Source organism: Lutra lutra, chromosome 9 (genome assembly GCF_902655055.1).
Source record: "Lutra lutra chromosome 9, mLutLut1.2, whole genome shotgun sequence".
In the NCBI taxonomy this organism is placed as follows: domain Eukaryota; kingdom Metazoa; phylum Chordata; class Mammalia; order Carnivora; family Mustelidae; genus Lutra; species Lutra lutra.
In genome coordinates, this window is record NC_062286.1 from 75,445,673 (window position 1) to 75,458,609 (window position 12,937).

Sequence of the window (12,937 nt, forward strand, 5' to 3'; positions counted from 1 at the left end):
ACTTTAACAATGTTTATTTTTCTGATCCAAGCGCATGGAATGGTCTTCCATCTTTTTGTGTCTTCAATTTCTTTCATGAGTGTTCTGTAGTTCCTCGAGTACAGACCCTTTACCTCTCTGGTTAGGTTTATTCCCAGGTGTCTTATGGTTCTTGGTGCTATAGTAAATGGAATCGATTCTCTAATTTCCCTTTCTGTGTTTTCATTGTTAGTGTATAAGAAAGCCACTGATTTCTGTACATTGACTTTGTATCCTGCCACGTTACTGAATTGCTGTGTGAGTTCTAGTAGTTTGGGGGTGGAGTCTTTTGGGTTTTCCATATAAAGTATCATGGCATCTGCGAAGAGAGAGAGTTTGACTTCTTCATTGCCAGTTTGGATACCTTTTCTCTTTGTTGTCTGATTGCTGTTGCTAGGACTTCTAATATTATGTTGAACAAGAGTGGTGAGAGTGGGCATCCTTGTCGTGTTCCTGATCTCAATGGGAAGGCTGTGAGCTTTTTCCCATTGAGGATGATATTTGCTGTGGGTCTTTCATAGATAGATTTTATGAAGGTCAGGAATTTTCCCTCTATCATTATACTTTGAAGCGTTTTAATCAGGAACGGATGCTGGATTTTGTCAAATGCTTTTTCTGCATCAATTGAGAGGACCATGTGGTTCTTTTCTCTTATTCATTTGTTCTATCACATTGATTGATTTGCGAATGTTGAACCATCCTTGTAACCCAGGGATGAATCCCACCTGGTCATGGTGGATAATCTTTTTAATGTGCTGTTGGATCCTGTTTGCTAAGATCTTGTTGAGACTCTTAGCATCCATATTTATCAGTGATATTGGTCTGAAATTCTCCTTTTTGGTGTGGTCTTTGCCTGGTTTGGGGACCAGGGTAATGCTGACTTCATAAAAAGAGTCTGGAAGTTTTCCTTCTGCTTCAATTTTTTGAAACAGTTTCAGGAGAATAGGTGTTATTTCTTCTTTGAAAGTTTGGTAGAATTCCCCAGGGAATCCGTCAGGTCCCGGGCTCTTGTTTTTTGGGAGGTTTTTTATCACTGCTTCAATCTCGTTACTAGATATCGGTCTATTCAGGTTTTCGATTTCTTCCTGGTTCAATTTTGGGAGTTTATAGTTTTCCAGGAATGCATCCATTTCATCTAGGTTGCTTAACTTATTGGCATATAACTGTTGATAATAACTTCTGATGATTGTTTCTACTTCCTTGGTGTTAGTTGTGATCTCTCCCTTTTCATTCATAATTTTATTAATTTGAGCTTTCTCTCTTTTCTTTTGGATTAATGTGGCCAATGGTTTATTGATCTTATTCTTTCAAAAAACCAGCTTCTAGTTTCATTGATATGTTCTACTGTATCTCTAGTTTCTACCTCATTGATCTCTGCTCTAATCTTGATTATTTTCCTTCTTATGTGTGGATTTGGTTTAATTTGTTGATTCTCCAGTTCTTTAAGGTGTAGAGACAGCTGGTGTATTCTGGATTTTTAATTTTTTTTTTAAAGATTTTATTTATTTATTTGACAGAGAGAGATCACAAGTAGACGGAGAGGCAGGCAGAGAGAGAGAGAGAGAGAGAGAAGCAGGCTCCCTGCTGAGCAGAGAGCCCGATGCGGGACTCGATCCCAGGACCCTGAGATCATGACCTGATCATAACCCACTGAGCCACCCAGGCGCCCCTGGATTTTTAAATTTTTTTTGAGGGAGGCTATGTGTTTCTTCCTTAGGACCGCCTTTGCTGTATCCCATAGGTTTTGGATTGAAGCATCTTCATTCTCACTGGTTTCCATGAATTGTTTAAGTTCTTCTTTGATCTCCTGGTTGATCCAAGTATTCTTAAGCAAAGTGGTCTTTAGCTTCCAGGTGTTTGAGTTCCTTCCAAACTTTTCCTTGTGATTGAGCTCCAGTTTCAAAGCATTGTGATCTGAGAATATGCAGGGAATAATCTCAGTCTTTTGGTATCGGTTGAGTCCAGATTTGTGACCCGGTATGTTGTCTATTCTTGAGAAGGTTCCATGTGCACTTGAGAAGAATGAGTATTCTGTTGTTTTAGGGTGGAATATTCTGTATATATCTATGAGGTCCATCTGGTCCAATGTGTCATTCAATGCTCTTGTTTCTTTATTGATTTTCTGCTTGGATGATCTGTCTATTACTGAGAGAGGCATGTTAAGATCTCCTACTATTAATGTGTTCATATCAATATGACTATCTTGATTAATAGTTTTCTTATGTAATTGGCTGCTCCCATATTGGGGGCATAGATATTTACAATTGTTAGATCATCTTGGTGGATAGTTTCTTTAAGGATTATGTAGTGTTCTTCTGTATCTCTGACTACAGTCTTTAGTTTAAAATCTAATTTATCTGATATGAGAATCACTACCCTGGCCTTCTTTTGAGGCCCATTGGCATGAAAGATGCTTCTCCATCCCTTCACTTTCAGTCTGGGTGTATCCTTAGGTTCAAAATGGGTCTCTTGTAGACAACATATGGATGGGTCCTGTCGTTCTATCCAATCTGCAACCCTGTGTCATTTTATGGGTGCATTTATGCCATTATTATTAGGCCATTCTTGAGAGTGATTATTGATATGTTTTTATTGACATCGTGTTACCTTTGAAGTCTTTCTTTCTGTAGATTGTCTCTATATTTCTGTCCAATAATATTCTTAGGATTTTTCCTCTTTTATAGAACCCCCCTTAATATTTCCTGCAGTGTCAGCTTGGTGGTCGCATACTCTTTTAAGCCTTGCCGGTCTTGGAAACTCTTTATCTCTCCATCCATTTTGAATGTCAGTCTTGCTGGATAAAGTATTCCTGGCTGCATGTTCTTCTCATTGAGTGCCCTGAATATATCTTGCCAGCCCTTTCTGGCTTGCCAGGTTTCTGTGGACAGGTCTGATGTTATTCTGATGGGCTTTCCTCTGTACGTAAGGAGCTTCTTTGTCCTAGCTGCCTTCAAGAGGGCCTGTCTACAATTATAATTCCTCATTCTTACTATCAAATGTCTCGAGGACTTTCGAGAATCTATAATCTTGTGGGGAGACCATTCTGCCTCTAGTAAATGAACGCTGGTTCCATTCGTAAGATTGGGAAAATTTTCATGAAGAACTTGTTCCACTATATCTTTTAGACTTCTTTCTTTCTCCTCCCCTTCAGGGATTCCAAAAATTCTGATGTTGGAACGTTTCATGGCATCATTTATTTCCCTAATTCTGTTTTTGTGGCTTCTAAGCTGTTTGTTCCAGGCTTCCTCCTGATCCTTTCTCTCTGTTTGTCTTCCAGATTCTATCTTCTGTCTCAGTTACCCTAGCTTTTTGAGAATTTAGATTTGATTGGAACTCATTGAGAGCATTGTGAACATCATCCCTGGTGGCTTTCAGTTCTGCCCTAATCAATTCTGTTTTGTCATTCATGGCTTTCTCCAACCTAGCTATTGCCTGGATAATTGTTAGCCTGAATTCCCTTTCCGACATATTGTCTATGTCAACAACCATTAGCTCTGTTGCAGAAGGCCCATCCTCTGAATTTTTCTTCTGTTGGGCATTCCTCCTCCTAGTCATTTTGGTGAGAGATGGCTGAATGGATGTAGCTGGATGTATCGACCGTGGCGCAGTCAAGGTGCACCCTGGAATGCTTCTGAGCAATCAAGAGTCCCCACCCAAACAAAAGAAAAAAGAAAGAGAGAAAAAAGAAAAAGAGAGAGAGAGAGAGACAGGGAAAAAAAGAAAGATAAAAGAGAAGGTTCGGCCCAAATGGGCCCCAAGGTAAGATTTATGAAGTATACAAACAAAAACAGACAAACAGAAAGACTGCCTACTGGCATCTTCTGCCCCTGTGGAGATCCAGACATGTATAATTCTAATCTCAGGCTGATTTCATGGGTGATCAGAGTTCTTTGGTAGGTAATCAGCTCACTTTAGGGTACAGGTTGAAACGGCGCCTCCTCCTACTTCCCCGCCATCTTGTCTCCCCTAACTTTGAACACAATCTTTCATTCTTGAGATGAACCTGACGTGGTCATGAGGTAACATCTTTTTACGTATGGTTGGATTTGATTAACTTGTATAGTATTCTGCTTTTATTGTAACACTTGTTTTGATACTAGAGTTTTGCTAGGCTCAGAAGAGTTGAGAAGTGCTACCTCTTTATTTATTTTTTTAAAAATTTTATTTATTTATTTGACAGACAGAGATCACAAGCAGGCAGAGAGGCAGACAGAGAGAGAGGAGGAAGCAGGTTCCCTGCTGAGCAGAGAGCCCGACGTGGGACTCGATCCCAGGACCCTGAGATCATGACCTGAGCCAAAGGCAGCGGCTTAACCCACTGAGCCACCCAGGCGCCCTACCTCTTTATTTTCTGAAAAATTTTTTGTAAGATTGGTATTTTTTCTTTCAATCTTTTGACAAAATTCACCAGTAAAACCATCCAGACCTAGAAATTATTTTGTGGAAAGGGTTTAGATAACCCATTAAATTTCTTTGATAGATTAGGTGATTCAGATTTTCTGCTTCATTTTATGTCAGTTTTGATTAGTTTTCTTTTTCAAGGTCCATTTCTTCTTAGTTTTTGAATTTTTCAGGTAAAATTTATTCATAATATTCTTTCATTATGATTTTAATGTCTGTAGGATCTCTAGTGACAACCCCATTCTGTGTTCATTTGTGTTCTTCTTTTCTTACTAATTAGACGTTTATTGATTTTTTCCAAAGACCTAACTTTTGGATTTGTCATTTTACCTGGTAATTTCTTCTCTCTGCTATGGATTATTCAGGAATGTGTTTAATTTCCAAATATCTTTGACATTTTAATAAATATCTTATTACCATTGTTTTCTCACTTAATTTCTTTGTAGTTCAAGAACATACTCTGTATGATTTCAGTTCTTTTAAATTTATTGAGACTTGTTTTATGGTCAAGGCATGTGGGCTATCTTTATGAAAGTATCAAGCACACTGGAAAAGAATGTTTTCCAGGATTTGGAGTATAAATCAAGGTTAAGATAATGCATATGTTTGTTTATTTATTTATTTGGCCTATTAAAATGCTGAGAGAAAGAAGTTAAAATCCACAACTCTTTAAAATCTAGAAACCTTGCAACCAAACAGACACATTTACCACTCCACTAGTTATGCCATTTATGCCGTAATTGTCATATGTATTACATCTGTACGTGTATCAAGGGAATTAAGAGGAAAAACAGTTTAAACAAATATTCCATAGATGCTGGTCATTCCATCCTTAAGATCTAATTTTCTATACTGTATATATTTCCTTCAGCCTAAAAAATTTTCTTTAGCATTTCTTTCAGTGCAAGACTTCTGATGATAATGTTCCTTGGTTTACTTTTATCTGAAAATGTCTTTAGTTTGGTTTTGTTTTTGAAGAATATTTTTGATATATAATTTTTGGTTGAGAAGTTTTATTTTTCAACACTTTAATGATGTTGTTCCCTTGCCTTCTAGATTCTATAATTTCTAATAAGTAGTCAGGGATATCTAACTGTTGCTCCCCTTTATGTGAATATATCATTTTTTCCTGGAAGCTTTCAAGATTTCCTCTTTATATTTGGTTTTCAACACTGTAACTATGGGGTTCACTGAGCTTGAATCTATAAATGTATGTATGTCTTTCAAGAAATTTGGGATATTTTTTCAGCTGCTGTTTCTCTAAACATTTTTTTCACCCTCTCTCTCCTCTCATTTTAAAAATCCAGTTACAGCGTGGATTAGGTTTATGGGTATTGCCCAACCATTCTCTGAAATTCTGTTCATTAAAAAGTTATTTTATTGCTTTTTTAGACTAGACAATTTCTATTGGTTGATCTCAGATCCATGGACTCTTCTGTTTATTCTGTTCATAAGCCTATTTGGTAGTGTTTTTAAAATTAAGATATTAAAATTATTTGTTCTAGAATTTCCTGTTTGTTTCTTAGCTTTTCATTTGTCATAAGCATCTTTTCCTTACCTGAATGGACATAGTTATAGTAAGTGCTTTCAGGCTCCCTACTCAGCAGGGAGACCAATATGGGGCTCAACCCCTGAGCCAAAGGCATACACTTAACCACCTGAGTCACACAGATACCCCTATAATAGCTACTTTAAAGTCCTTGTCTGATAATCCAACATCTAGGTCATATCAAGTTTGTTTATTGCCTTTTCTCTTGAAACTGAATCACATTTTCATGGTTATATGCTGAATAACTTAAAGTTGTATCCCAGAGTTCATCATTCTAGGTTGCAGAGACTCTGATTACTGTAATATCACTCACAAGCCTTGATATTTTAAGCAGACATGAACTGTGTTAAATGGAAATATCTGCCTCTTGGGTGGCAGTTCAAATTTCTGTGTAATTATTTTAGCCTTGAATGGTGATCTTATAACCTGCCTGTGCATGTGTGGTTAGGGAGTCTGTCAGAGATCTGGGCTGAGTTTATATACACCAAGTTTGCGGTTCTCTGTTTCTGGCTCTCTACTTGTTTGGATTCTTTCTGCACTTTCCAGAACTTATAGTTTTTCCAAACTCTGTTTTCTGGTGTTTGACCCAATAAGAATACATATTTTCATTTAGAGGGTCAGCCTCCACATGGGGCACTGACCATCTCCTACCTCAGCCTGCTTTCAAGCTAAAGTATGTAATAATAGGAAATTCAGCACATCAGAATCTGTTTGCCTTAAGTCACTCTCCAGAGTGTTTGGGTAGTTATTATTTGTATTTTGTTCAGAATTTATAGCTATCTGTCAGAGGGTACTGTGTTAAGAGTTTATTCAAATATACTAAAGTGTATTCCTCTCATCTCAAATTTGGAAGGTTAAGTCACTGAATATATAATTGTTATAGGGTTTTTTTTTCTTTCTGCACTTTGCCATTCCTTTATCTTCTAGTCTCCATAGTTTTAGCTGAGAAGTCATTGATGTTGTGTCATTGTTCCCCTGAATGTAACATGGTCTTCTCTGGCTGCTTTCAAGATTTTCTTGTTATCATCTTTTAGCAGTTAGACTATGATGTGTCTTGGAGTGGTTTTATTTGTATTTATCATGCTTAGGATTATTTAGACTTGTCCAATTTATTCATGTTTTCCACAACATTTTGGAAGTTTTCATTGTCTCCAATTAAAAAAAAAAATTGTCTCCTCTTCTTCCAGGACTCCAGTTTTATGTATTTTGAAATACCTGAAATCATCCTATAAGTGTCTGAGGTTTTACTTTTTTCCAATCCTTTTTTCTTTCTTTTCTTTGGATTGGGTAATTTTTATTAGCCTATATTCAAGTTCAATGATTCTTTTGCTCTCCCCACTCTTCTGTGTACAGTCCATTTAGTATAGGTTTTGTTGTACTTTTCAGCTTTTGAATTTTCCTTTTCCATTTTTAATATCTTCATTTTTCTATTGAGATTCCCTATTAATTTCATTAATACTGTATTTTCTTTTAATTCTTTGTATACATTTATAGTAGCTGTTTTGAAGTCGGCTAAATACAACATCTGGACTGAATTAAAAAAATTTTAAAGATTTTATTTATTTGAGAGAGAAAGACAGTGAGAGAGGGAATACAAATGGAGGGAGTGGGGGAGGGAGAAGCAGGCTTCCCGCTGAGTAGGGAGCCTGATGCGGTGATTAATCCCAGGATCCTGGGATCATGACCTGAGCCAAAGACATATGCTTAACTGACTAAGCCACTCAGGCATCCCTTTAAATGTAGTTTTAATCTGCATTTCTCTTATCATTAGTGAAGTTAAATATCTTTTCATATTTCAGGTCTATTCCTTTATCTTTGTGAATAGTTCTTATCTTTTGGCTATTTTTCTGCCAGGTTTTTGGTCATGTCTTTTACCTGAATTTTTAAAATTCATCTATATTTTAGGACATCAGCCCTTTGTGTGATATATTGTACAAATACTTCCTCCCAGCCAAGCTGAGCAATCTTTTATTGCCTCTGGATTTTGAATCATAGTTTAAAAACCTTTTTCTGTACCCATGTTATAGAGGAATTCACTCCTAATTTCTTCTAGTTCTTGTATGTTTTCATTTTTTTTACATTTAGGACTTGGATCTATTGGGGGTTTATTCTTATATGTAGTTTGAAACATGGATCTATTTTTATTGTTTTCCAATGGCCATTAATCATCTCAGCATCAGTTATTAAAAAGTTCCAGTGACTTAAGATGCTATCTTTTTTTAAATTTTATTTATTTATTTGACAGACAGAGATCACAAGCAGGCAGAGAGGCAGGCAGAGAGAGAGGAGGAAGCAGGCTCCTTGCTGAGCAGAGAGCCCGATGCGGGGCTCGATCCCAGGACCCTGAGATCATGACCTGAGCCAAAGGCAGCGGCTTAACCCACTGAGCCACCCAGGTGCCCCGAGATGCTATCTTTATAATACACTAAATTCCCCCCACCCCCGACATGTGTCTGTTTTGGATTTGATTTTATTTGGATTTTATCCTATTCCATCAGTCTGTCCTTTCTTGTGCTAGCACCACATAAGCATAAAGATGTTAGTGTTTTATAAACTAGCACGAGTCCCTCTCCTCCCAGCTTTTCTTTTTCAGTATTTTCTAATTTCTCTTACATGTTTATTTTTACATATGAAGTTTACTATCAACTTTTTAAACTTCATAAAATATTTGCTGTTATTTTTTTGGGGAGTGTGTTACTTTAATAAATGAACTCCAGAAGAACCAACATCTTCACGACATTAAGCCATTCTATTTAAAACCAAGAGATGTCTACATCTACTTTTGTGTCTTTCAGGAGTGTTTTAAGGTTTTCCTCACCTTGTTTTTGCACATTTTTAAAGTTTATTTCAGGTATGGTTGATCAGTATTTGTGGATTCCATATTCGTGAATTCACCTACTCAAAATTTATTTGTAATTCCAAAATCAATAGTCAGTACATTTTGGAGACATGCATATGTTCAGAGTGGTGAAAAATGAGTCACCCAACTGCCTTGTTTCAGTTCTCCTACTCTAAAGTAGTGTCCTTTTAATAGTATATTTTAATGCCTACTTTTCCACATTTTTGTGCTTACTGTTGGGTGATCTTGCTGTTTAAAATGGTCCCCAAGTGTAGTATTGAAGTGCTATCTGGTATTCCTAAGTGCAAGAAAAAAATATGGGCATTACACAATCTTCATTAAGGCATTAATTACAGTGCTTTTGACTGAGAGTTCTATGTTCATACATATTTATTAAATAAGGTGTCCTTAAACAGACACACAAAAGGAGGTTATATACTGATCAGGTAGTGAAAATGATGTGATCAGAGGCCTGCAGGAACTTGACCTTGTATTTTACTAGGGGGAACAATTCAGTATTTGCTAAATTCAGTGTTACAGATGCCCTTACAGAACATAAGTACCACGAATAATGAGAATCAACTATATTTTATTTCCTTTTTTGCAATTGTAAATGAGGTTTCCTCTATCAATATATCTTCTAATTGATCATTATTGAGTATACAAATGCTACTGATTTCTGTATGTTAAATTTCTATTCTGCCATCTCACTGAGCTCTTACATTGTTTGAATTACTGCTATCACTGATTCTCTCCAGTTTTCAGGTATGTTCTTTTATCATGTGCAAATATAATTTTACTTTTATTTTTTCAATTCTATTCCCCCAATTAATTTTACTCCCCCCCGCCTTTTCGGGCAGTTTTTCCATCTATGTGGAACTGCTCTGAGTTGGTAATAGACTAGGTCATTGATCCATAGACTCCTGGAGTTGAAAAGCACTCAGAGGTAATGTCAGTCGCTTGATGGCTTTTTTTGTGTATCACTCAAGGGGTCATCCAGTCTCTTGAACACCTGTTCCATTTCTTCTAGTAAGAGCATTTCTCTTGGGGCACCTGGGTGGCTAGTGGGTTAAAGCCTCTGCCTTCAGCTCAGGTCATGATCCCAGGGTCCTAGGATCGAGCCCTGCATCAGGCTCTCTGCTCAGCAGGGAGCCTGCTTCCCCCTCCCTCTCTGCCTATCTCTTTGCCTACTTGTGATCTCTGTCTGTCAAATAAATAAATAAAATCTTAAAAAAAAAAAAAGCATTTCTCTTTCAGAGAGTAACTTTGTACCCATTCCACATTTCTTTTTTTTTTTTATACAATTTTTTTTTTTTATTTGACAGAGAGAAATCACAAGTAGGCAGAGAGGCAGGCAGAGAGAGAGGAGGAAGCAGGCTCCCCACTGAGCAGACAGCCCGATGTGGGGCTTGAACCCAGGACCTGGGATCATGACCTGAGCCGAAGGCAGTGGCTTAACCCACTGAGCCACCCAGGCGCCCCTCCACATTTCTTATATGGCTGTCAAGCACTCCATCCTGGCCCCACTCCTGGCTTATGACCCAGGCCAAATATATGGGTGGGGGGCATAAAATCTGGATACATAACTATTATTATTTTTTGACAGATTAAACCCCATTTATTACTACTTCTGGCATATGCTAACAGTGTAGATTTATGCAGTGAAAATCAAACACACAAATCACCTGAGGCCATGAATACAGATGTATGTGCAGGAAATGCATTAATGCACCACTGCCATTACTCTATACAACCAACTGTCTTTAAAAGAGATTTAAATAATAAAAAACAAAGCCTTATGTATACGAACGTAGTAACCATTTCTGGTACTCTTCATCATCTGTGACATTTCTGAGTTAGTTTCACCTCATTATGGGTCTTATTTCCCTGCTTCTTTGTATGCCTGGTAATTTTTGATTGAATGCCAGACACTGTAAATTTTACTTTATTCGGTGGTCTTTTTTTTTTATCCCCACAAATATTCTTGAGCTTTGTTTTGGGACTCAGGTTAGTTGGAAACAGTTCAATTCCTTTAGGGCTTGCTTTGAAGCCTTATTATGTGTGACCAGAGAAGCATTTAGCCTCAGGCCAGTTTTGTTCTACAATTGAAGCAAACCTCTTCTGAGTACTCCACCTGAGACCGCTTGAATAAAGATACTGGTTTTCTACACTGACTGGAAGAAACAGATATTTCCAGCCCTGTGTGAGCTGTACAGATTGTTTCCTCTAACCTTTTTGAAAAGTTCTTTCTCCAGCCTTGATTAATTTCCTCACAGCCACGCACTGATCAGTAGAGATGAAAGCTCAAGGGGGCTTATCTACATATATCTGCAGTTGTTTCTGTGTGTAGCTCTCTCCTTTCTAGCCCTCTATTCTATAGAATCCAGCTGCCTTGATCTTCTCAGAATCCTAGTTTCATTTCCTCCATTCCCAGAAGGTACCAGACTCTGCCTAAGTTCCTGCTCCCTTTGCTCCAGCATGGAAACTGACTCCGGGAAGTAAGCTGCGCACTCACAGGGCTTAGCTCACTTGTTTCTCAGAGATCACTGTACTTTATTGCCTATGTCCAGGGTTTTGGAACTGTGGTTACATACATTCTATCTAGTATTTTAACTGTCTCAAGCAGGGGTTTGGGAATGAAATCAGATTCCTCTTATTCCACACCAGCTGGAAGTAAAAATACACTGTTCTTATTGTGATTTCCCCCAGCACACTGAACTGGGCATTATCAATAAAGTACAACACACTGTACATACCACTCAAGGTCACTGAGAATACTATGCATTGTAATGTAGTATCAACATGGTTTTCTTAGGTATATTTGTCCTGTAGTTCTTCATTCCCTGCCTCTCATTGCCTCTAAACCAGACAACAGTGATTGGTCCAAAAATAAAGTGGAGATGAAGAAGAATAGAGAAGGTCAGTACCTTCCAAATGCCTGATAGTATCTCTCTGAAGCCTGGCATATCGTCAACACTCAATTGCTTGTTAAATAATTGGAGGAATGCAGGCAGACTTACATGAGGACTTGCATGCATGGAAACATGAATGTGACTTGATGGTTTCATCCCTACCCCACCAGTTCTCTACTGCACAGACCAAACCCAAATGAGTATTCTGAAGTTTTCCTGCCTATGAGAAACTTCTGCGTTCTGGGGGGCAACAAGCTCCCACACACTCTCTCACACCTTATTCTGGATATTTCCTCACTTTTCAATTACTACTATATTACTACTTTTACCCTGGTGATGTCTCTTTTTCTTTCATATTTTTAGAGGTAGATTTCTCTTTTAATTTCTTTGCCATAATCCTGGTGACACCCTAGATTTCAGGTATATAAACACCATTTTTAGTTAGGTAGCAAGTTTGCTGATACTCTAAAATCTATCTTTCCCATTTGCAAAAAACATCCAATATTTTTCTCATTAATAGTCTGTATTATTATACAGCCCTGGGGCTGTTACTGACTAAAGAGAGAGAATTTGGGAGAGCTATTTCATTTTTGAAATTAGTGAAGCTAATTTTACTATGAAATTAATAAAAAGAAGTGAATACTTTCATGTCATTGCTAAAATGTGTTCAAAGAAAACAGTAATAAATAAACAATACAATAGTTTTGAAATGTTTCCAACGTAAGAGTTTTTATTCTGGTTCTGCGCTCAATTAGAGGTACCTACAACAGACTACAAACAAAAATAATTAGGAAAGCCTCAATAAAAATGGCCAGAAATCAATAATTTTGTTTTGCAGATCTCAGACAAGTTACTAGGTCTTAATTTAAGTCTTAACATTAAGTGATAAAATACCTAATTCAGATGAGATAATCAATTTAAAACAAGACTGTAGGGTTGGATTACAACTACCTTAACTTCCGAAAAAAAAGGGCTGAAAATCTATGACGATAATCTATCAGATTAAATTTCTGGGTATGTAGAATTTACCAAAATATTGAGTATAATGTGGTAAGGGCGGGAAAATAATACGATAAAGAATGGTTAGAAAAAGCCAGAACCAATAAGCGCAAACAGACTGGAGATCCAGGTGGAGGATAACAGGCAAGTGTAACTGTTTTACAAACAGGGTAGGAATGGGTAGAATGAAGGGCGGCCTTACCTCAGTCGAGAGGCTAG